We start from the raw sequence: 26,879 nt of genomic DNA on the forward strand, positions 1-26,879 counted from the left end.
TAACTAATTCAATAATAACAATAACAACATTAGGCTCCAGCAGTCTATCTATCTTTATTTTTATGTATTCTAATTTTCCAAGCTTTATATTTAATTTACAAGCCTTTTACTCAAATTTTCAGCTATCATTACAATTTTTGTTATTTTAATTATTCAATCTGAAGTGAGATTTTGACGAAGTTGCATTCAATCTAATCAAGTTCCTACAACCATTTAACAGAAGTCAGAAAGTGCACAACTGATACATTCAGTGTCTGAAACGCCCCGCATTTCTTAAGCTGTTAGCTAGCCAAATTGCTTTTCAAGCAAACAAATTGTACTAAAATATTTGTATCATATTATGAAAGTATTTTGCATTGTGAACCCATTAAATATGTATCATTGATATAAAAAATACATTTAAAATTAAGAGTTTTAAAATAATATTATTGCAATTTTTTTCAAGATTCACACAGTAAAATTTTACGAGTAAATATTATATTAATTTGGCATGGGAGCCCCAATCAATGTTGAAGAGGCCGTTATGCCAAGGAAATACATATTGAGCTGATATCACATGAGGAGTTGTTGTGGGAGCGAAAAAGACCGAAGATGAAGGGATTTTGTCAAAAAAACTAATGGATTTTGGTTCTTCCATTATTGCTCTTATCCTTGCTTCCCTTCCTATTCAAAAACTTCATACCCCAATGTTTTTTTTTTTTTTTTAAAAGGTTCATTGTAATTTCATGCTTTGATACTTAAAGGTTTATGTTTATTTTTCTGTCATTATGGTGTCTTTTGTTTATCGCAGTTAATATTTTTAATAACTACTTAACACTGTTAACACATGCTTGCATGGCTGTGACAGCATTAAATATTTAATAAAAAATTATTTTTAATTTAATGAGTCAAATATAATTAAAAAATTAATTTTTAATGAAAATAAAAAATAAAATTTTAATTTCTTGTGAAAATAAAAAATATATTTATTGTTTTACAATAATAAAAAACTTTGACATTTAAAAAAAAAGAAACCCCTTTTTAATTTCTTCTCTCTTTTCATGAGAAACAAACAAAATTCAATCAATATTACAATAATGTACCACCCTTTATTTGGTCTATAAATAACAAATAAACTGCACCAAGTTACCAACAATAAGCCTTAGGTTCTCACTAAAGAAATTGCCATGGCTTCCAATACATTCTCCCGAATTTTAGTAGCATTCCTTCTATTCTTTTCAATCTAATCCTTTGTAGCCCAGTCTAGAACTCTAAAATTTCAGGACCAAGATTTCAAATCCCTTCAAAATCTAGAAGGTACTAAAAAGGGCTCGATAGTGAAAGGGCTGAGTAAGGTGAAGCAATGTAAGATTTTGCCCAGTAATTAATATTACCATATGGGCCAAAATCAATTCCTTTAATGTGGCCTAATATTAATTTATATTTACCTTAATTAATACAAATCTTAATTATACAATGATTATTTTAATTAAAGTAAATCCTAATTCTAATTATATAAGGATACTTGATGGACGTATCAGATTAAGTCTTGGATATATATATATAACCTGGTCCTCTCTCTACCCAAAAGGCCATACACATTCTCTTTCACAAAGTTAGAGGTATTAGGGTCATCTCAAGAAAGTTTTCCATCACTAAAGTTTTGTGTGTGTGAATCAAGAAGGGTTAAGAAGGAGAAATCAGTTGATTGAATCAAAGGGTCTCTCTCAATTATTACCATGGCTCAGTTAAATTCCGTATTAGGTACGCTTTCTAGATTTGTGAGAATTTATTTGTTCAAGATCCATTATTAGGGTGATGGTTGAATCTTACGTTTATGATTCACATTATGTTTATGATTGTTATGATTTATTAAGATTTATTTTACATGTGGTATCAAAGCCTTAGGTTTTGAACAATTAAATTTCTCCATTAAATTTATGATGATGAACATAATATTAAAGATCTTACTTGTTATTAGATATAGGTAGAATTAAAGTGTAGATCATGAAAGTTTTATGATTAATGTTAATGATTAAATTAATTAAAATAATATTATTAAAATTTGACCCAATCAAGTTTTGAGCATGAGTATTATTAACACGATGAAAAATCGTGTTATGAAGATATTTAAGTTTGAGATCCTATTTTCTCAAAAGAAATAAATTAAAGGAAATGAAAAAAAAAAATTTATATATCAAAGTGGCTTAATTGTTTTAGCCATGAATTTCAAACTATGTGAAAACATATTTATGATGGAAGATGCTTAAAATTAATTAACAACTAAATTAAAGTTTTGGTCCAAATTTAGTTAGGCCATGAAAGTTCAACATGATGAAGAAAATGTGTTGAAAAGAATAATTCTTTTGGAAACATATTCTCCCGAAAGTAAGGAAAGCGAAAAAAAAAAAAATCTTTTCTACCTAATCTAATTAAGATTTTTAATTAAACCTAATGAATGAATAAATATTAGATTTATTAAGATACATAATTTATATGCATGCCTTATGATATTTATTTTAGTTTGTTAGTCACTAAAGTAGCCAAACAAAAATAAAATAAAATTAATAGTTTATTAGTCACCAAAGTGGCCGAACTATGAATGATGTTTACATGCATATAAAAATTATCAATTATCCATACTAATAGATGTTTATGATGAAAAATGAATTAATTGATACCCACTAGTCATAAGAACTTAAGGGTTTTGCCCAAATGTAAATCAATTATTCTATGACAATGAGAATTATGAGGACAATAATATTTTATCAAATATATATTAGATGTCCAAAGTCAACATGTATATTTGATGTAAGTTAATTATTATCCAATCAAGTTTAAAGACATTTAATTTAGGATAGTATATTATAGTATCTACCCAAAAGAGAACTATAATATACTCTACTTGTTAAAGTTATCTGAATATATTTTGAGCATATAAATATAATATTGCAGCTTTTTCTCTTCATTCGCAAGCTTAATTTGTTATTATTTTAATGGGTTGAACTTCTTTGAATGGTGTGAGCAAGTTAAGTTCCATGTAAGTATCTTAGACCTTGACTTTGCATTATTGGAAGGCCAACTCGCTACTATTATGGATATAAACAGTGAGGAAGAGAATTTATACCATAAGTAATAGGAATCGGTAAACAAATTAAGCATTATGTTTTTGCGAATGACTATTGCCAATAACATTAAGACTACAATTCCACAAACTGAAAATGCAAAAGAATACCTTAAACTTATGAAAGATATATTCTATTCTAAAGCGAAGTCACTCACCGGTGTTCTAATGGCATAACTCACGACCATGAAGTATGATGGATCAAAGAGTATGCAAGAGCACATTATTGAAATGAGTGATATTGTAGTAAAACTAGAAACTTTAAGGATGACAGTTGATGACTCCATGGTGTAGTTCATTATGAACTCATTACCTCTTGAATATGGGCCATTTCAAATTAACTATAACACTATTGAGGATAAGTGGAATTGTAATGAATTGGCCAGTAAGCTAGTTTAGGAGGAAATAAGATTGAAAAATCAAGGGACTCATTCTATCAACATTATGAGTCAAAAAGCTAATAAAGGACTTAAAGTTAAAGCCTAAAAGTTTAAGAAGAAAAAGAAAGGATCTTTAAATGTTAGTCAAGCCGAGTGAAACAAACAAATGGTAGATAAGCGTCACTTCTATACGAAAGTAGGACACTATTTGAAAGATTGCCTAAAAAATAAAGATTGATTTGAAAAGATAAGTAATCTTTATACTTATGTATATTTTAAATTAAACTTATTTGAAGTTCCTAATAATACTTAGTGGCTTGATTTTGGTGCTACTATCTATGTCTCCAATGTGATGAAAGAATTCCTTACAGTCCAAACCAAAAATCCAACTAAGACTTCCTATTTATGGGAAACCATATGAAGGCTTGAATTGAAAGCGTAGAGACTTAATGTTTGGTCTCAGATAATGGCTATCAACTAGACCTATTAAAAACCTTCTATGTGCTTTCAATTTTTAGGAATGTCATTTTATTTCAAAACTTGATGAATTTGAATTCAATGTTAAGTTTGGACATGGATGTTTCAGTTTATTTAATGATAATGATAATTCTATTATTGTTTTTGGAATTCTTACTGATGATCTATATATTGAAACTTGATGATAATTTTATTGAATCCTTGCCCGTCACTTATAGCAATATTGGAATTAAGCATAATAGACTGAATGAGAATTCTGTTTTCTTGTGGCATAAACGTTTGGGTCACATATCCAAAGAAAAATTAGAAAGGTCAATAAAGAATGGGATTCTACTGAGTTTAGATATTATTATCTTAATGTGTGTGGATTGCATTAAGAGAAAACAAACCAAACACAATAAGAAAGAAGCCACAAGAAGCAGTAAGCTTCTTGAAATTATACACACTTATATATATAGGCCTTTTAATACTCTATCTTTTGGTAGAGAAAAGTATTTTATTACCTTTATTGATGATTTTTCACATTATGGACATGTTTATTTACTTATGAAAAATTGGATAAATATCAACAATTGTCCTTGAACTTATATAGTTGTAACACTACAGTCCTTTAATTTTAAAATGTAATATAAAATCCCCTAAACTTTCAAATTTTGTACAGTAAAATCCCTCTGACTTTCAATTACTAATTTTTCAATTAGAAACTGATGTGAGTAGCTCTCACATGACGCTTAGTCAATAGTTCTCTCTTATCTCTTTTGCAAAGTATAAAATTATGCTCTTTACGCATGAAAAATTATTCTGTCTATAGAGAGAAAAAGGATTCAATTTACATATGACTTGAGAGAGAAAAGAGAAATACTGACTAAGCTCCATGCTGGAGCTGTCCAAGTCAGTGTTTAACTGAAAAACTAGCAATTAGAGGTTAAAGGGATTTTATTGTGCAAAATTTGAAAATTGATGGGGTTTTATGTTGCATTTTTAAGTTGAGAAATTGTAATGTTATAACTAGATAAGTTTAGGACAGTTGTCAAAATTTATTCATAAAATATCTCAATCAATAAATGCACTTGAAGTGTACATAAATGAGATTAAGAGGCAATTAGATAGAAAAGTAAAAATAGTAAGATCAGATAGAGGTGGTGAATACTATGAAAAACACACTGAAATTGGACAATGTTCTAGTCCATTTGTAAAGTTCTTAGAAAGTTATGACATATGTGCACAATATATTATGCCAAGTACTCCTTAATAAAATGAGGTGGCAGGAAAGGCGAAATAGGACTTTAATGGATGTGGTTAGGGGTATGATGAGTAACTCTTTTTTACCTATATCTTTGTGGATGTATGCACTTAAAACTGTTGTATACTTGTTAAATAGGGTTCCTAGTAAGGCAATCTCAAAAACACCTTATGAAATGTGGACTAGAAGGAAACTTAGTTCCAGGCACCTGCATGTTTGGGGTTGCCAAGCAAAAGCAAGAATTTATAATCCACATGAAAAGAAATTAGATTCTCGAACGATAAGTGGATACTTTATTGGTTATCCAGATAAATCTAAAGGATATAGTTTTTATGTTCCAAACCATAGTCCAAGAATTGTGGAAATTGGTAATGCAAGATTCCTTGAGAGTGGTGAAGTTAATGGGAGTGTTGAGAGATAGGATGTGGATATACAAGAAAATAAAGTTGATTTTCATGTGTTTATTAATGTTTCAATATCCACTCCTACTCCACATGTTGTTCTAGCAGTTATTGAAGTACCTAACAATGCTACACAACATAATGATGAAATACATCCTGAAGAAGCTAACCCATAAAAAGCTAATGAAGGTGAACCACAAGAAATGCCATTTAAAAGATCTCAAAGAGAAAGGAGATCGACAATTGCTGATGATTACGTGGTTTACTTACAAAAGTCAGATTTTGACATAGGAATTAATAAAGATCCAGTTTCCTTTTCACAAGCTATAGAAAATAATGAGTTTGATAAATGGTTAGATACCATGAAAGATGAGTTAAAATCTATAGAACAAAACATAGCATGGGATCTCGTTGAATTGCCAAAAGGATCTAAATGAGTTAGGTGTAAATGGGTCTTTAAGACCAAGCATGACTCAAATGGCAAAATTAAATGATATAAATCAAGACTTGTTGCCAAGGTTTATACTAAAAAAGATGGTGTTGACTATAAAGAAATATTTTCACCAGTATCAAAGAAAGACTTATTAAGAATTATCATGGCATTGGTGGCTCATTATGATTTAGAGTTACACCAAATTGATGTGAAAATAACCTTTGTAAATATAGAACTTAAAGAGAAAGTTTATATGGACCAACCTGAAGGTTTCTCAGTTGAAGGAAAAGGCCATATGGTGTGTAAACTTAAGAAATCGATATACATACTTAAGTAAGCTTCCCACCAGTGGTATATTAAGTTCAATGATACCATAAAGTCTTTTGATTTAAAAAAAAAGTCATTAATCAATGTATATATATCTTAAGATCAGTGGGAGTATGTTTACTTTCTTAATTATATATGTTGATGATATCTTACTTGCTGCGAATGATTTTGGTATATTACGTGAGATTAAAGATTTTCTCTCTATGAATTTTGAAATGAAAGTTATGGGAGAGGCATCTTTTATAATTGGAATGGAAATATTCCGCAATAGATCACAAAGATTGTTAGGAATGTGTCAAAAAACCTATATTACTAGAATTTAGAGAGATTTAATATGCATAAATGTTTAGCGTGAATTATTCCCATACAAAAAGGAGACAAATTTAGTCTCAATCAATGTCCAAAGAATGATGTGGAACATAAAGAAATGGAATCAATTTCCTATGTTTCAGTTGTGGGCAATTTGATGTACACTTAAACCTGTACCATTCTTTATCTTGGAATTGATCACTAGAAAGCTGTAAAGAAAGTTTTATAATACATGCAATGAACTAAAGATTTCATGCTCACTTATAGGATATCTAATCATTTAGAAGTGATTGGATATTCAGATTTAGATTTTGCTGGATGTGTTGATAATAAAAGTCTATTTTGGCTACTTGTTCCTATTAGTTGAAGGAATATTGTCGTGGAAAAATGCCAAAAACAATTTCTCATTATTTCATCCATTATGAAAGCAAAATTTATGGCACGTTTTCAAAGTTATAATTCATGCGTTATGGATGCGGAATTTAATCTCAGGACTTGAGGCAGTCAACATCATTAGCAAGCTGCTGAGAATTCATTGTGATAATTCTGTAATAGTATTTCCTCCATAAACGACAAATATGCCAAAGGTACCAAGAAAATGGAATTAAAGTATTTTATCGTTAAGGAGAAAGTTCAAAAATAAAGAGTGTCTATTGAGCACATTAATACTGATCTCATGATTGCAGATCCATTGACTAAAAGTTTACAACCTAAGACATTTAAAGAACATGTGCTTAGAATGGGTCTTGGTTGTATTAATTAATGATGTATTTGCTTTGACACTCTGAGCTCATTGATGCATTTTCTGACATATATTAATGGATTTTTTGTTTTCTCATAATTGTGTACACATAATGTTTGAGTGAATAATAACAGAAAAAATCTTTTCAAGACATTATTATGGACCATGATGTGATATACATATATCCATTATATACTTACTATGGTAAGTTGCTAGTGTTATGATATATGGAAGGAAGTATATGATTAAACAGTGTACAACAGCTATAACCCATGGATAAATTTCAACAACTATCTCTGAACTTATATAGTTGTAACACTATAGTCCTTTAACTTTAAAATGTAACATAAAACCCCCTAAACTTTTAAATTTTGCACAGTAAAATCTCTCTGACTTTCAATTACTGAGTTTTTAGTTAGAAACTGATGTGAATAGCTCCCACATGGCACTTAGTCAATATTTCTCTCTCCTCTCTTATGCAAAGTGTAAAATTATTCTTTTTATGTATGAAAAATTATTTTGTCTATAGAGAGAAAAAAGATTCAATTTATACATGGCTTGAGAGAGAAAAGAGAAATACTAACTAAGCTCTATTCTGGAATTATTTAGGTCAGCGTCTAACTGAAAAAATGATAATTGGAGATTAGAGGAATTTTGCTATACAAAATTTGAAAGTTGATGGGGTTTTATGTTACATTTTTAAGTTGAAGAACTGTAATGTTACAACTAGATAAGTTCAAAGACAGATATCAAAATTTTCTCCCATAACCCACACTTAGTAATTTATTATGGGAAGGTAATTACGAAGTACATTATGAAAATGATTTGTTTATTCCGTACGCGCCTAATGTTTATGTTATTAAAGTTTATATCACTTAATTATTATGCAAGTGGAAGAATGTAAGCTTTTGTCCAGTAATTAATATTACCATATAGGCCAAAATCAATTCCTTTAATGTGGCCTAATATTGATTGATATTTACTTTAACTAATACAAATCCTAATTATACAATGATTACTTTAATTAAAGTATATCCTAATTCTAATTGTATAAGGATACTTGATGGACGCATCAGATTAAGTCTTGTATATATATATATATATATATATATATATATATATATATATAAAGCTGGTCCTCTCCCTACCCAAAAGGTCATACACATTCTTTTTCATAAAATTAGAGGTATTAGGGTCATCTCAAGAAAGTCTTCCATCACTAAAGTTTTTGTGTGTGTGAATCAAGCAGAGTCAAGAGGGGAGAAATCAATTTATTAAATCAAAGGATCTCTCTCAATTATTACCATAGCTCAGTTAAACTCTACATCAGGTACGCTTTCTAGAACTATGAGAATTTATTTGTTCAAGATCCATTATTAGGGAGATGGTTGAATCTTACGTTTATGATTGACATTATATTTATAATTGTTATGATTTATTAAGATTTATTTTACAAGCAATACCTGTAAAATTTAGGCTACTATCCAACGGAGACCAATCTTGTCACCGACCATTCGATGATGTTATGGAGTCTGCACTCAAAACATATCAAAATTATTACCGTCTCAACGTCACCGGCAAGCTAGACGCCGATACCTTAAAAAAAATGATGATTCCACGATGTGGAGTTCCTGATATCGTCAATCATCCAACCAATGAAACAGAACAAAGCCTTCACAACATTGGCAATTGGCCTTTTAACGTTTCTGATTTTTCCTTCTTCCCAAACATGCAAAAATGGCTACCTTCTGAGCATGACCTAACCCACAGATTTCAATCCGACGTCCAAGTCATTGATGAGCAAGTACTAAGGTCTGTTTGCTCCAACACATTCCAAAAAAGGGCTGATGTTTCCAAGTTTACATTCCAGGAGGGGCCTGCTGGTTCACCAGCAAATATTATTATTGGGTTTTATCGTGGAAATCATAACGATAATAATCCTTTCGATGGGGGTGGCAACACCCTGGCTCACGCTTTTCCACCACGAGATAGAAGGTTCCATTATGATGCAGATGAGAGTTGCCCTTCGACGAATGAGGTGGACTTGGAATCAGTGGCTATTCATGAAATAGGGCACCTTCTTGGGCTTGGTCATAGCCAGGATCAGAATGCTATCATGTATGCTGAAATTCCATGTGGAATAATCAAAAGGGATCTCAATCAGGATGACATTAATGGCATTCAATCCCTGTACTCTTAGAATCAAAATAATTAAGTTTAGATTATATATTATAGGTAAATTATTGTTTAAATTCGATTTATTGTAAGTTCAGAACACAATATATATGATAAAATTCTTATATTTATATGTTTGTATCTTAAATATATAATTTATCGAGTACAAGTAAGCCTTTCCCGTAAATAACTAAGGGAGTGCCCTATAAATAACTAAGGGAGTGATTATGTATTAGAAAAGCCAGGCTCTTTTCCTTTAAATATTTCTTTGTAAATAGTAATAAAAAATTAGCTGTTATTAATAAATAATAATTAAAATATTATCTTATATTTTTAACTTATAATTTTGATAAATTTATTTTTTATATAAATCAGATATCTCAAATTTTAATTATTACTTTAATAATTTTAATTTAATAAAATTTAATTTTGATAAATAGTATCAAATTTATTCTAATAATTCGAAGATACATTAGGGAACAAAAGTTTAACAGTTAGATTGAGGAAAGGTGAAAAGATTAATGAAAGCTTACAATAGACTAATAATGAAAAGAAACAGAAGAAAAATTAATGGCTCTTGAAAAGGACAGCACGAGTGTGAGTGTAAAAAAAAAAAAAAATTATCAACCATTTTAATTAATATTCATTCCGCTTAATAATTTGTTTTCACATTTATGGAGCTGCTCGAGCCTTTTATACATAAGCACCGATCGATGATCTTGCACATGAAAATATTACATATTTTGTTTTTGATTAAATTTTAAATTGGATGGAAATAAAATCTTATTTTTAGTATAATTTTTGTAAGTTTTATTTAAATTTTTCTAAAATTTTAAAATTTTTTTATAATGCAGTAAGACTTAATTCTCTTAAGAAATATTTAATATTATTTATTCTGAATTCATCATGCGGATTAAAAATATAGTTCTGCTATGTAAAATAGTAAAATAATTTGATCATAAATAAAAAAAAATCTTTCGGGTCATATATTAAGTCTATTTTTCCAATCTAGTTAAAATCAAACTATTCATCATAAAATTAAAGTATATATATCATTATTTTAAGTTTATTTGTGGATTTTACATTTGCAATAAATAAGAACAAATGTTTTAACAAAAAAAACAATCGAAGAAAATACTTCATTGATATATAAATGATTGAAAAAAAAAAATCTTCATTGAAATATTAAAATTGAAAATTTTTTATTGTTTCAAGTTTTTCATTATAAAAAATTTTACTTTTTAGTATTATAATAAAATTAATAATTAAATTTTCATATTTTAAATAAAATATTAATTAGTCTTTAAATTTTAATTTTTTTTCACACTTTAATATCAATATTCTAATGTTTTTGGGTAGTTACTTGTCACGATCCAATCCTATGGCCGGACCGACACTAGGACTTGAGTCAGCGTAAGGCTCTCGAAGCCCGTAATAAGCCCAATCAAACTCTAACCTATCATTAAGCCCATTTTTGGTCTAATTTCAAGAAATCAATCGAACAGAGTTCGACCATAAAATGGACTATCCAACGGGAAGTTATTAACTCACCCATCCTGTAATCTCAATGAAAATATATTTGAAGAGCTCAGCTCACCCATCAATCATTCACAATCCCAAAATAAAATCAATAGGAGCTCAGCTCCCTAATCTATCATAGGCATCTAACTATCAAATTCACATACATAAATTTTAATAAGTTACAGTCCCAAATATTAATAAATATTATAGTATCAAACTAAATGACATGTTTCTGCACATGCGGAGGACTAGAATTTATATTTAACAATACAAAACATAAAATCAATAGCAAGTAGACCTGTGAGGAATGAAAGTAGGTTAAACGCAAGGAAAAAGCTCTTCTGTATCCTGAAAAAATAGTGAACAGGAGTGAGCGTTTGACTTAGAGAGTAAATATTTATTTTACATATAATTTCTATAACTATCTAATTCTAATGCATCCTTAGAAATGAAATGCATCATCTTCATACAAGTCATGTCACATCATAGATAATCTGGAGCATTCACGCACCCATGTCATATTCATAGTCACGCATACATATATGGGGAGCTGATCCCCCTACCTAGCTCTTTTACTCCAAGACTTGCCAGCGAGATCAACTCGAGCCGGATTTTTGCTTAATAATCCATATGCAGGGGTCAGCAAGATCAACTCAAAGCCGTGCCTACCCCGACTTATCCATAATAAGGATCAAGTCCCAGTGAGTCAAGCTCGAGCCGTGTCTACCGGTCCTACCTATATCCATATACTCCGCATACACACCAACTCACACACACAGCTCCAGATTATCAAAACACAGCAACCAAGGTAATATCATAAAGTATAAATGCAAAACGGGGCATGCCTAATATTTAACTACATAACTATAAGTATAAGTGATACATGGACATGCCAAAACTATAATAATATTGAAATTGTAAATAAAATAAATATCTACTCATAACTCTTGTACAAGCTACTGTGGTGGTTGGGCGGAGAGAGAAGGCTATCCCAATTCACCTATGCCAATTCCAACACTTGGTACGCATCCGGGACATTTGAAAACAGTGGGGTAGCCTATAATCTTGACTCGGTTCTGAACTTTTCCTGCTAGCCTGCCTGTCCGGCCGGAAATTGCAGACCCGATCAACTGTCGAATTCCAACGAAATGAAAGTACCTATGCGAAGCCCACAATACCAGGGTTAGAATAAAATATTTACATATAAAATAATTATTTGAAAATTAGGGATGTTACATTCTTTTCCCCTTACAGAAAATTCGTCCTCAAATTTTATACAAGGCTGAATAAAATTACAGAATTACATATTGAACAAGTATAGGTACTTGCTGCGTATATTCCGCTCTGACTCCCAGATGCATTCTTCCACTGACTGGCTCCTCCATAAAACCTTAACCATAGGGATCTATTTTGACCTTAGTTGCCTCTTCTGATAGTCCACTACAATTGCAGGCTGCTCCTCGAAGGTCAAGTTCTCATTCGACTCTACTACATCTGGTTGTAGCACATGTGAAGGGTTGGGAACATACTTCCTCAGCATGGAGATGTGGAATACTGGGTGGACATGAGAAAGGCTTAATGATAACTCCAACTGGTCAGCAACTATTCCAACTCTATCAATGACCTCAAAAGGTCCTATGTATCTAAGTGACAACTTGCCTTCCTTCCCAAACCTCATGACTCCTTTCATTGGGGAGACCTTTAGGAATACATAATCACCCACTGCAAACTTTACATCCTTTCGCCTAGGATCCACATAGCTCTTTTGTTTGCTATAGTGTCCTAGTTATTATCGTAATTTCATGGCAAAACTCGTACCTCAAACCACTCCTCAATCTTTTCCCAACATCTTTAGTACTCACTATATCTCCACTGCGCTTGACTTGATATCTCATAACTTCAATAAGCTTTGGTGCTTACCTCTCCTTCATTGTGTCCTAATGTATCTCCCAGCGACTTCAGTCCCCATTCCTCTGTTTCAACAATCTCTACTTTCCAAAGACATAACTTATGTTCCTTATCCTATAGTATCCTATAAGATGCTTTCCTGTAGCACCTGTCATAGGCATCTCATTCGAAATTTCTACTTGTTCTATGACCTCAATGGTCAATACCTATGGATCTTCTCACTCCCATGATACTTCGAATTTCCAATCTCCTTTGTGTCATTACTAAGGTCCTTAGACCAACTCCTGTCCATCTTATGCAACTAGTCATGTAGAGTTCCATTAAAATGCCAAGTGTACCTACACTAGCTATGCTTTTTCTGCACTCTTTACTAATCTCTGTGGTGTAAGGATGTGACTCATATTGTCTGTTTTACAATGTCTCATGAAACACACTTCTAAAACAACTACTTTTGCATGCACTTTACTTAAGATCATTGCTAATTCTGTTGGCCATTGAAGTTTTAGCTAGATCCTCCCATACAAAAAACATTTTTACCTTCCTAATTCCATGATACTGCAAGCTTCTAACTTACTTTGTGTCACCAAAGAGTTCCTTGTAATAATTCTTACCTATCTTAGGTAATTAGTTGTGTAGAGTTCCACATAATTAACACTACTTATCATAGCTTACACATTTCCTGAAAAGAGAGTTCCTTGACTTCTACTTGAAACTTCTTCCTATCTGACGTGCTTTTGGACACATTGGTACTTAAATCGAGGCTCCATTATTCGTTTAGTCTATCATCTCACCATAACTTGTTTTAAACATCTCTTAGTGTGTCCTTAGCATACTTGTTCCTTCTTATTCTCATTATTGTAACCAACTGTATCAAGCTTTTCTCCTATCCTTTAGATCTTATCCTCATTCTTTTCCGGTTTCTTCTATTATTGATATCTTTCCAACCTACTGTACTTATTCTTTAACCTTTATCATCTCTCATTCTTATACTTTTTCCTTTAAGGATGTCCATCCCATCATCAATTTTAACCTTCCTTTTATTTCTTAGTCGTATCTTGATTACCAATTCCATTACTTATAGAATTCTAACCTTTCGATTGGCTCCTACTAGCACTTCTTTCACGTTATGTAATAATTGTAATTGACCATAGAAAATTCTTCTTGTACCTCCTTCCCAGCTTGACCATTAGAACATTACCATTCCCTACTACCTTACTAGGAGATTACTCATCCTGGTTAGATAGGAGCCCTAGAAACTATAAGTTCCATATGAACTAACATAGCTGTAGGAAATGTGAGCTATGCCTTAATTCCAAACAAGATGCTTCACGTGTTCATTCTCCCTAATATAACTACATGTACTGCCCACAGCTTTCCAAACTTTGGCCTTAAATTTATCCATTAGCAATAATTTCATCCACTAAAACTTATCCATAGCTAGCACTTCCTCCAGCTTATAGTTCAGAAGGGTTGCAAGCCCTAGTAACTAACTCGTTTTAACTCCTGTCACTACTCTGATCGTCCTTTAATACATAAAATTAGGTACACACTTACCATCGTTTTCTTTTAAGAAGAATGTGTACAGACTGGTGCCTATTAAGTTCTTAAATACTAGGTCATCTCAACATTATTTCCCTTGCTTATGTAGAGTTTTAGAGCCAAAAGTACGATATAAACTTGAAGAGAAAGAGAAATCTCCTCCTACAGTCAACAGAACACTGTTATCTGTAGAATAATATTCAACCCATGTCTCTTGGTCTTCTTCTTGAAATTTCATCATCTCTTTCTATAAAATATCAGTTGCAACGATCCTTTTATTGTACCATCGACTGCCCGACATATCATCTTAAGATTTATTATCTTTATGTCTACTCCACTTTTACCTTTTATGCCTACCCTTGCTCTTTTGCATCCCTCTATCTTCTTGTATTCTAGAAGATAACTCTCATTAACAGACTCCTCCAAAATAGATCCCAATCATACTTACTATCATAACTCTCATCCTTATACTTCTCAGTGACTTGCGACTACCACTCATACATATCTCTTCTTACTTTATCTCCTACTATCGTTCTGCCATTTATTTTCATTCATGTTTCCTTATAAAGTACCTCTATTGGTCATATTGAAAACGCTTACCTAACCCTTGGCCATAGACCCCATAACTGCTATCTCACCATCTTTACTCATGACCTAGGCCTATATGCCATTTTCCACCATCCTTTTTTGCTTGTCATGCCTATTTCAACCATTAGGTTTACTTTTATTTAACTTACTACTTATTAATTGACTCCTTTTCCTGATGGAATAGTTTAGGACACCATTTCACATTGTATAACATTTGCTTGCTCTGGTTGCGTTCCTCAACTAACTTTTCTTATACTGTTATAAACTTAAATGGATCTTGTCCCAGTGCTACTTACTCCATCTTGGGAATAGGAATAGACAGAATTTGACCCATATCCTGTAACTCTGAACTCTATGGTTTGGCTCCTGACACTGCCCCACTTGACATGCTCTGAGTTCTGCGCTTATGGATTCCATACCGTGATAAACATTCTCCCTGGTATCGTCCTTTTCTAAGCTCTTTATCCTTACTTTTTTGTTTACCTTTTTTACCTTTCCTGGGACTGCATTTGCCTTCTTTAAATCCTAACTCTATTTTTCCTAATCTTATTCTAGTATGGGCTTTTCAATTTGTTCCTTAACCAACTCCTTTATTTCACCCACACTCAACTTTGGCTACTTTATTCTTTAATCCTATTCTCTTGCTTGACTCGAATGTCGTGTCAGAGGCTTATACCTTTTTACCATCACTAATAAGTCATCTACACTTCAATGTTACTCTGAATTAGTCCTCTGACTACTCTAGCTAGCACTCCCACTTACATTTATGTCATTTCTCTGCTACATTTAAACTAACTATTCAAATTTTTATTTATATATTTCCTTTTTATCTATTGATATCCTATGACTTAGTTTTGCTAATTTGCAATCATTGTCCTCTCTTCTGCTAATTTGCAATCATTGTCCTCTCTTCTGTTTAACTATAAACTACCCTCTAATACCTCAAGTAGAGAGTCTACAGAATTACCCTTTTTCCCTTGTTATTCAAAAGCTTAGTATCCATCATGATTGGATCCTTATGATCTTTACAATGAAAATTGTACTTTTCCTAAGGGGTATCTGATCCAACTATTTCCTATCACACTACAGTTCCAATTAGGACATCATTCCATAGATCATTATATTAGTGGTACTCTTCAGTCTCTCCTGATAAGACATTACTATACTCTTACAGCATAACTAACTACAAGATAGGTACTATATCTACCACATTACCACAACTATAAAAGGCTATCTGCTCTCTTTTCATACTGTAAATCCCTTAAAGCATCATTTTACAGGTTATGAACATCATCCATAGCATTCTGTCTCTTTCAAGGGAGCAAAATTGTACCCTGCGCCTGGCTACTACACAAGGAAGATACTTTTTTTTTTTTTACTAAACTTTAGGCAAAAGGTGCATTGCAATGTCAAAACTATCTAACACCCCATATTGGAGACCAAATGGCCTCACCCTATAGGTGTTACTTTTAATTTATGACTATATTGAAATCTCTGGTCTTATAGCAATTCCTAATGTCACTGTAGCTCATGCTAGGGTAACCGAGTCACTGACTCTAGCTACCTTACAACTATGACCTTTCGATATTCTAGCTTTAGGGTTTTAAATCCCTAACTAGGATTTCCAAACTCTTTTGCAGTAGTAGAGCCTTGTTCTAGCATAACTGTACCAAATCAGAGACTGTTTACACCCTCATCATGATGCACCATGGGGAAGCACGTAGCTCTACACAATAATCTCATGTTGGTACTATAATCTGCAACTTATAATACAAATATCAAGAACATTACATAGTTACTACAGTACGTCTTAACATACTAGGTTTTGCAATCTCTTATCTCTCTCGAATCCACCGATCTCATAAACTTATTTTGACTGTGATATCCATTGACAACTGCTAGCAGTGATACCTTTGCCCTTATCTAGGGCAACTATATTGCCATAACTCACTTGTTTGTTCTCTTGCCTTGCACTAAATAGTCACGCCAATTAGCCCTATACTAACAAAAACACAGAACTTCATGGAATACATCTACCCATGGTAGACGTCAACACATCTGCTAACTCTAGTTTACATTGCCATATACTGTATGAAAAATAAAACACCAATCTGAAGCACTTTTACACTGCCCAAGGAATAACGTAGAATCTAGAAAAAAAGAATTACAAAAAAAGACGAAACAGAATCCTATACTCTGCATGTGACAACTCTAGGTATAAACTTTCCCATAAATCTAAAGCCTAAGCTCTGATACCACTCTTGTCACGACCCAATCCCATGGGTTAGACCGGTACTAGGATTTGGGTCAGCATAAGGCCCCCAAAGCCCGTATTAAGACCAATCAAACTCTAATCCATCGTTAAGCCCATTTTGGGCTCAATTTTGAGAAATCAATAGGACAAAGTCCGGCCATAAAATAGACTATTCAATGGGGAGTTATTAAATCACCCGACTTGTAATCTCAATGAAAATATATTTGGGGAGCTCAGCTCACCCATCAATCATTCACAATCTCAAAAAAAATATCAATGGGAGCTCAGCTCCCTCATCCATCATAGGCATCTAACTATCAAATTCACATACATAAAGTTTAATAAGTTACAGTCCCAAATATTAATAAATATTACAGTCCCAAACTAAATGATATATTTCTACACATGCAGAGGACTAGAATTTATATTTAACAGTACAAACATAAAATCAATAGCAAGTAAACCTGTGAGGAATGAAAGTAGGTGAAACGGAAGGAAAAAACTCTCTTGTATCCTGGAAAAATAGTTAACAGGAGTGAGCATTTGACTCAGAGAGTAGATATTTATTTTACATACAATTTCTATAACTATCTAATTCTAATGCATCCTTAGACATGAAATGTATCATCTTTATACAAGTCATGTCACATCAAAGATAATCCGAAGCACTCACGCACCCATGTCATATTCATACTCACACATACATATAAGGGAGCCGATCCCCTACTCAGCTCTCTTAATCCAAGACCTGTCAGTGAGTTTAACTCAAGTCAGACTTTCGCTTAATAATCTATATGCAGGGGCCAGCGAGGTCAACTCAAAGCCGTGCCTATCTCGACTTATCCATAATAAGGATCGAGTCCTAGAGAGTCAAGCTCCAGCCGCGTCTACCTGTCCTACCTATATCTATATACTCCACATACATACCAACTTACACACACAGCTCTAGATTATTAAAACACAGCAACCAAGGTAATACCATCAAGTATAAATGTAAAACGGAGCATGCCTAATATTTAACTACATAACTATAAGTATAAGTGATGCATGGGCATGCCAGAAATATAATAATATTGAAATTATAAATAAAATAAATATCTACTTACAACACTTGTACAAGCTACTATAGTGGTTGGGCGGAGAAAGAAGGTTGTCCCAGCTCACCTATGCTAATTCTGACACTTGGGACGCGTTTGGGACATCTAAAAACAGTGGGGTAGCCTATAATCTAGATTCGGTTCTGAAGTTTTCTTGGTAGCCTACCTAACCGGCCCAAAATTGCAGACCCGAGTAACTATCGAATTCCCGTGAAACGAAAGTACCTATGCGAAGCCTACAATACTAGGGTTAGAATAAAATATTTACATATAAAATAATTATTTGAAAATTAGGGACGTTACATTACTCCTCTATGTGCGTCCATTTTTCACAACTTTTATCATTCATTTTTATTATTATTAATATTTTTGTTCTTAATTGACTAGTTTTAAGTTCCTTGACTAGCAGTTAAATTAATAAAATTAAATAAGAGGAATGAAATAGTTAATATAGTCAAATATAAAGGCTAAATAATATATTTTTAAAAAATATAATGACTATATTATTAATTTTAACATAATAGAGTAAGTAATAGTTTATCTTATCATACAAACCCTTTGTGGTTATAGAAATGTTCTACCAACATTGGTTAATCTTCGTTCCAAACATATTGAAGTATCGGATATTTGTCCTCTATGTAATGGTGCGTCGGAGACTACTGATCATGTTCTTCTTAACTGCTATTTTGCACAAGAATGTTGGAGACATATTGATGTAAGTTTCTTTATTGGGCATGGAGGTACCATAATTCAGTGGATTTAGAATATTTTCTTAGCTTTGGATTCTGATGAATGTTGCAAACTCATTGCTGTGGCTTTTGGTTTCAAGCCATACTAGGGACTTTGCAATCTAATTACAAACCAAACCTATTTAATTAATCAATTAAACTCTTTAATTAATCAATTAAATCACATTTAACTTGGTGATTACTTGTGTATGTGTGAGACTCACTAGGCTCATCACTAATTGGCAATGAGATATGATATTAATTTTTAATATCATAAGAACTTTTTCTTACCATAAATGATTTCTCTAAATCATTTTAGGCACCTCATAGACCATGGTTAACACTTAGCATAGCATATCATGGCCACCCAATCAGTAATAAGGAATACCTTAAATGAACCTATAATCATATGTTACCATGCACTAGAATCTCTCTGTTACAAAATCTCAATTCGAGCTGGAGTCATGGTTTATGTCAAACCCCATTTTCTATAAATATTATGTTCTCTTTTAATTCGAGTTCTTGATTAATTAGATCTTCTTATCAGAAACTCTTTTCTGACTAAATCTATCTGTCCTGGCCAGGAACTTAAAATATTAAAAATAATTAAATGAACATAGGATTTTATCCATATTTACTTAGGGTAACAGATTCCATCTTGATAACCACCTATCTCCATATTTAACTAGTAGGATCCAACACATGCCCATATACCCAAACACAGTACAAGTATGAAAGCAGTATCAAACTCAAACCACTTATAGACAAGATAACTGTGTTATCTCAGGTCTAAAGATTATATGCACTGATATGATATATGACAATGCATTGATAAGAGTAAACTCCATGTGCTAGTCTTATGCGTCACTGGTTCGGCCTACTTATCATGTATAAGTGCCTATCATGTTTGTTATATGGCATGAGACTCACCATTCCATCTTATTTATATCTCATATAAATACCTTGGGAACAAACATGATTACAAGCTTTCTGGATAAGTCATGTCCTTATTGTGAAGTATCCTCGATTGTGAACCAATTTATGATACTTTGTGCTAGAAATATTGTCACTCATATTCTTAACAACTTAAGAATAGAATTTCTAATAAAATATCAATGGACCTTTTTTATTACAAATAAATACATTATGTAAATGGAAAAGTGAAATTGCCTTTTATTGATAAAATATGTATAAGATACATACTAAATGATATGCTTTATGGCATACTACTAACACTATGTCACATAAAGCTAGTAAACCAAGAACACACTTAACTTTCCAAAAGGAAACTAAATCTCCTTTCCTCAATAACTAGAGGATATGATGGAAAACTTCAGGCCACATAGCAGAAATGGCCTTCCAAACTCGAGAACCATGGTGCTCAAAGAGCACTATTGGCAAATCCACTATATTTCTAAAATACTTATTACAGATAACTTGAACCCACAAATCCTCACTACCATAAAAAATATTAGAAGCCAAATTCATCATAAAAGCTTTACTGTAACGATCGGGCTCTAACCACTAGAGGAATTTTTCGCTTTGGCTATAAGTCTCACGGTTTTGTCCCATAGGTGGAATGGAGAACTTCCCAAGAGGTCACCCATCCTAGAATTTCTCTCAAGCGAGCACTCTTAACCCTAGAGTTCTTCCAACTCTCCAGGCCATTCCACCAAAAGGGGCCTCTAGTGATTAGTTCTCCCATTTTATATATCATTACTTTTTGAACCCAAGACCATCTCCGTGCTTTGCCGATATGGGATTTGCCTAAGAGACCCTAAATGTGACACCCTTTACCCGTCTACAGTATAGTCGAGCAAGATATGTTACATAATGTACCAGAACACCATATTTTATTTCCATCATTGTTATTCTTCCTTAATTTATTTCTAATGGTTATGAAGTGCAATTTTTGAAATATAATTCATTTAAGTCATTTATTGAAATTATAATTTTTATTTGAGGTTCTGAAAATTTTATAGAAAATCCGGCAGAGTATCGGCTAAAAATGGAGAAAATAGTTATTCAGAACCTGTGAAAAACACTTCCAATAATCATTTTCAATCATTCTCAAACTCCAATAACCATCAACATGGTCTCATCAATTCTCAACATTAGCAATCATCTCAAGTTCTCAACATTAATCCACAATTTCATTCAAATTCAAAATCAACTAAAATTTATGAAGATATTCTCAAATTATATTAATTAATAAAATTTTACAAAATATGTACATCAACATATGATTACATAAATTTACTATTTACAAGAGTTCATAATTTACGAATCACAAACTACTACTTATTACAAAATGCAAAAACATAATTTCAAAGGGACCTAAAGGTCCTACCACTGATGCACTGTAGATGAGAGGTGACTCTGACTTTAGGCAGATCTGTGACCTCACCCAATCCGTGGTCTGCTGAGCTCTCTGTCTGTCTCTCCAGAACCTATGCGTGGTAAAAAAAGATGGGCTAAGCAATAATGCTTAGTGGTGCCAATAATAAAATAAAAAGAACTAAAAGGAAATAAATATGCAGTGAGTGTATTGATGTCTCATGCAGACAAATTTTTAGTAATTTTTAGAGGTCTTATTTATTTGGTACTTGTCATATTCATTATTTCATTGAATTTATCAACTTTCATTTTTGGTTGCCCAAGTAACCTATACTGGATGACTAGACTGGATAAATGGGTAAACTAGCACTGGGTATCCCGGTTTGCAACAGAACAGCTGATAAGCTGTAATAAACATTAGGCATAAGGCCAAGTATTATCATAATATCAGAATGGCTAAAAGCCATAAAATCGCAGAATGGCATAATGCCATGTGCAGTACTGCTAACTGAACCCCATTAGCATGCCAACCTATCCAAACCAATCTTACTAGATGTACTAGGGCATATTACACTTTTAAATTTTTCAATTCTTGAAATTGAAGTTTAATTATTACTATTCATTTCATTAGTCAACTAAAATGTTAACTTTTTCATAGACAATAGGTATATTAGTTCTAATATCCCGAACATACCACATTTTGCATTCTAAAGTTATTGGTATTGGTTGCCAATACCATTTCAAAGCCTAGTGTTGGTTATTCATAATTTTCATATTTCGATAATTAAGTTTACTGTTCCATTGGTCATTTGTACAGTAGGAATTTGATAAAATTGTCTTCATGAAAGTTGTTCCTTATTGTGTTTAGTTATATTTCCTTTTTGAATCACTCCATTTGGAGTTTTGTAGCTCAAGTTATGGCCTAAACACCATAACTGGCCGGATTGCAATTTTTCAAATTTTCTGGACAGAATCAATTCTGTCCTTTTTGTACACTGATTGCAGGTCAATTTTTGGATATGTTATGGTCAAACTTTGGGTTTGTTTTCTTCATGAAAGTTGTAGGGCTACGTCTCAGCTTTCTATTGGTAAAAATTCAGGTCAATTGCACCTTTCTACACTGAGTTATGACCAAATGAATGAATACTGTTCATTTAGTCATTTTGCCTAGGCTGAATGTAAGTCACCTGGATTAGGGTAATTTTTAGGTCAACTTGGTTTGGTTTTCTGGGCAGGGTTTCTTCACTAAAGTTGTGCCATTATGTGTCTAGTTTCATATCCAATTGGCCTTGCACCAATTGAACCTATACTACTCTATTTATAGTTGCCCAAACCTACTGGACTCATACCCAGTCCTGCAGGTCACCAAGGGTAACATGCCTAAGCTCAACTCCATTATCCTTACTCACTTCAATTCCTCCTCACACACATTCAAATGGTCACTAATTGACCATTACAAAGTTAATATACCATTACATGAGCAAACCCTAATGTTGTTCAAGTGTCCAAATTTTCAAGTTTCATTCATGCATTACACTTGCATTACACTTGCACTTACAGGTTCAATCACTCATCTCATACCAAGGGCAGCTCATAAACCACTTTGCTTTAAGTAAATTCATCAACCCTAACCAACCCTAAGCTGCCGAAATTATAGGGATGAATACACATAAGTTTATTTTGTTTTTCTTATATTTTTCCACTTATCTCATGGCATTAAGCATGAATTAAGTAAAAGAGGTAAGAGATTGGACAATAACCTCAATTGCTAACTCTTCAAAGTCTCCAAAACTTCCTTTTTCCTTCTTTTTTTTGTTGGCTAGAGGTTGTTCAAGATGCAAGATTAATTTTTAGTGAAGCAAATTAGTGGTTTTAGGGTGAAATGAGGTGGGATTTAGAGCTTGCTCAAGCTTCAATGAAAGAATGGGTAGGGAGAGGGTTTCAGCTGATTTTGATGAGAAAGAAGGTAGATTGCTTTTTTTTTTTTTTTTGGTGTCATATATCCTCTTTTATTAGTTAATTTAAGTGGTGATTAAATGTGATTGGTGGAATTTTTTTAAATGACATCATAATGATATCATAATTGGCATTTTCTTTCATTTTCTTTTTTTTTTCTTCTCTACTCATTTTTAATTTAATTTTTAATAATATTTATTCATATTTTAGATCATAATAATTATTTACTTAACTGGAAAAGTCGGCCAAAAATCATCTCTGAACATGAAATGACCAAAATGCCCTCCGTTTGGCTTAACAGACTAAAATTGTCTGTACCGATTGAAAAATTTTTCTAAGCATATTCTTGGTATTCTAATGCCATAGAAACCTCAATGACTCTTCTCTGGAGTCCCAAAAATTATTTTATGAATTTTCTCCTGGATTTAGGGCTTCTAGTTGCGAGAGCTGCAATTTCTCACTGGGTTACCCATCGCTAGGGCACCGGCTCATTTAACTTGGATGTATTTTATTTCTAAAATTTTTCCTGAATTTTTCTTATTAATATTTGAGTTAATTATAGTTCCTTACTTTAGTTTAAATATTTTTCCAAATGTTCTAACTATTCAGACCGACACCAGTCACTAGAACAGTAGAATGTACGGAATTACTACAGTGAGGGTGTTACATTTACTAACAATTTTTAACTTATTAAACCAAGCCCTCCAATAGGTTTTGGAGTATAAACAATATCCTAATTCGCCAAAGAGACTTTAGACTGAACCGGAGAGTTACTTTAAATAAAGTTTCTGATAATTAATTCCACCCTTAGATAGGTAGAAGAGGGAATCCATGTTGTTTGCATAGAATAAGCATAAATGGCATTTAAGACTGACTTAGCAAGATTCACTTGCTTGGTAAGAGACAACAACTTTCCTTTCCAATTACTCAACTTTCTAACAACCTTCTCAACTAGAGGAGCAAAAATACCCCTTGAAGCTCTAGCATGAATTGTCACACCTTATCCCTAGTAAGGCATGACATGTTCCCGTAGCATACCTAAGGAATTACCGAACTCCACCTACCGATAACCCATTAGTTATGCTACAAAGGATTTTAAAACAAATCATAGCTTTTTATCTTATCAATTCTTTTGCGGAAAACTGCATGAGAATAGTTAAAATTACATGTAAACATTCATTGGAAATAATGATAGACTAAATATTACAAAAGTTACATTTTCATAAGTCTCAAAGTAAAATACAAAATAGTTACAAACTCAAAATATGATAGCAATGCAATGCTTTTAAATACAAACTGCTCAATGTCCGTACATCCATACATATAGGTACAAAATACATCCAAAGGAATCACAAGGGTATACCTAACGTAAATACCCACAAACAATACCAAAATGCTGCTTTCAAGTCTCTCACTCGGCAGCCTTCTCCTTTCCCTTACCTGTGACAGCATAAAGAAGCTATCGCTGAGTATATCACTCAGTGGTGCACAACTAATAACTTTAAAACTTAGGGTAAAACACAATTTATCAAAACATAATAAATCACATTTTTCTTAAGCATGAAAACTTCACAATAGTTCTAAGTCCATAAGAGCCAGTTATTGGAATAACATTTCAAATGAGAAATCACACTTCATAAATCACAATTCACAAAGCATTAGTGTTGCCAACATCAACACACAGTTTAGGCCATGACACAAAATTTCACGATCAGTGTCGTGTTGTATACTACGACAAAGCAATCTCAACCTCACTAACCATTATTAATGAGGGAAGGGCTAGCTAGCTAATGAGTACTCATATAGTCTTGCCCCACTAACCGTTATTAATGGGAGACATAATCAATATCAATTATTAACCCCAAGTAGCCGTTACTACTGGGGAGTTTCGAAAGGGACCGTCATGCTAACTGTGATTTCAAAACAACTTTTAAGAGTTTCTAAATCAATAATCACGTTTGCAAAATAATAACATATTCAAATCATCATAAAACCCATAAAAAGGGGTGGCAACACACAAATTCCTCAAATACAAGAGAAAAACATATCTCATTCAAAATAAACTCATTTCAAATCAAACTCATTCAAATAAACTCATTCAAATCAATTTACGAAGCTAAAACAAAGAAAAAGGTTAGTTGTGCACAAACCTTCAATGCTCTCCTTTCTCTTTACTCACTATTTCTTGTCCGTTCCAACTTCTTTTTCTACTAAAAATACACAAATAGAATACCTCAATACCAATCTCAATTGCTGCCAAAAACTCATTACATGCATGTCTAATGCATCCCAAGTTAGCTTGGCAAATTTTAGAAAATTTTGGTTTTGGACAGCTTGGTGCCCCAATCTTTGAATCCAATTTTTACCTAGTTTCAATCATAATTTGGTGAGGTGTTCTTCATGAAAATTGTTCATCTAGTCTTAACTTTATTTTCCTTTTTGAATCGCCTAATTCGGAGCTGTGTAGCTCAAGTTATGCCCAAAACAATATTATTGTTCACGTCACTGTTCATGCTGCAGATTCAGTTCTGGCAGATTTATCAATCCAACTTCGTTAAACAATTTGATCAAGTTAAGTCCATAATTTGGTCTAATGTTCTTCATACGAAATATTCTACTATGTCTTAGGTTTCCATCGGTTCAAGAATAGCCTAAATCAGAGTTTTCTAGAGAGAGTTACGGCCATGCAAAGTTTACTGTTTATATGGTAAATCTGCAGTTCTGCAGATTCAGTTATTCAACTTTGCTTAGCAATTTGATTGGGTTAAGTCCATAATTTGGCCTCAAGTTCTTCATATGAAATGTTCTACTATGCCTTCGGTTTCCATCGGTTCAAGAATCGCCTAAATCAAAGTTTTCTAGGGAGAGTTATGGCCATGCAAATTTTACTGTTCACATGGTTAAATTCTGAAGGTTCCAGAATTGTGTCTCTAAGTTCAAGCCAAGGTTTAGGCAATTTCTGGGCAGTTTCTGGGGTGGGTCTCTTCATGAAAATTCTAGCCCTATGCCTTAAGTTTCATTTCAAATTGGTTTCACACCAAGTAGAGTTGTGTAGCTCAATTTATGAGCTATCAAACACACTGAACTTAGTGTGCAAATTCTGCCCCAGGTTTAAAATTTTCATTTCTTCAATTATTCCCTCTAACCAACCTCAATTTACATTTAATTCACCTAAAATGACTATAATTTAGCATTGACACATCAATGGCACTTCCTAGCACAAACCCCACAATTTTCAAACACCAAAGTTTGCAATTTTCCCTAATTTTACCATTTCATTACTTTCATTCATCAACCCAAAGTCAATTCAAACTAAATAAACCTCAAATGATCATAATTTAACACTACACACACCAATTTC

The 26,879-nt window shown here is 32.6% G+C and overlaps 1 pseudogene; it reads left to right on the top strand.

Moving 5' to 3' along the window:
* Positions 1-1,166: 1,166 nt before the first annotated feature.
* LOC110657136 (metalloendoproteinase 1-like) lies at positions 1,167-9,615 on the top strand (annotated as a pseudogene).
* The last annotated feature ends 17,264 nt before the right edge of the window (positions 9,616-26,879 follow it).

Source organism: Hevea brasiliensis, chromosome 15, assembly GCF_030052815.1.
Source record: "Hevea brasiliensis isolate MT/VB/25A 57/8 chromosome 15, ASM3005281v1, whole genome shotgun sequence".
Taxonomy (NCBI): domain Eukaryota; kingdom Viridiplantae; phylum Streptophyta; class Magnoliopsida; order Malpighiales; family Euphorbiaceae; genus Hevea; species Hevea brasiliensis.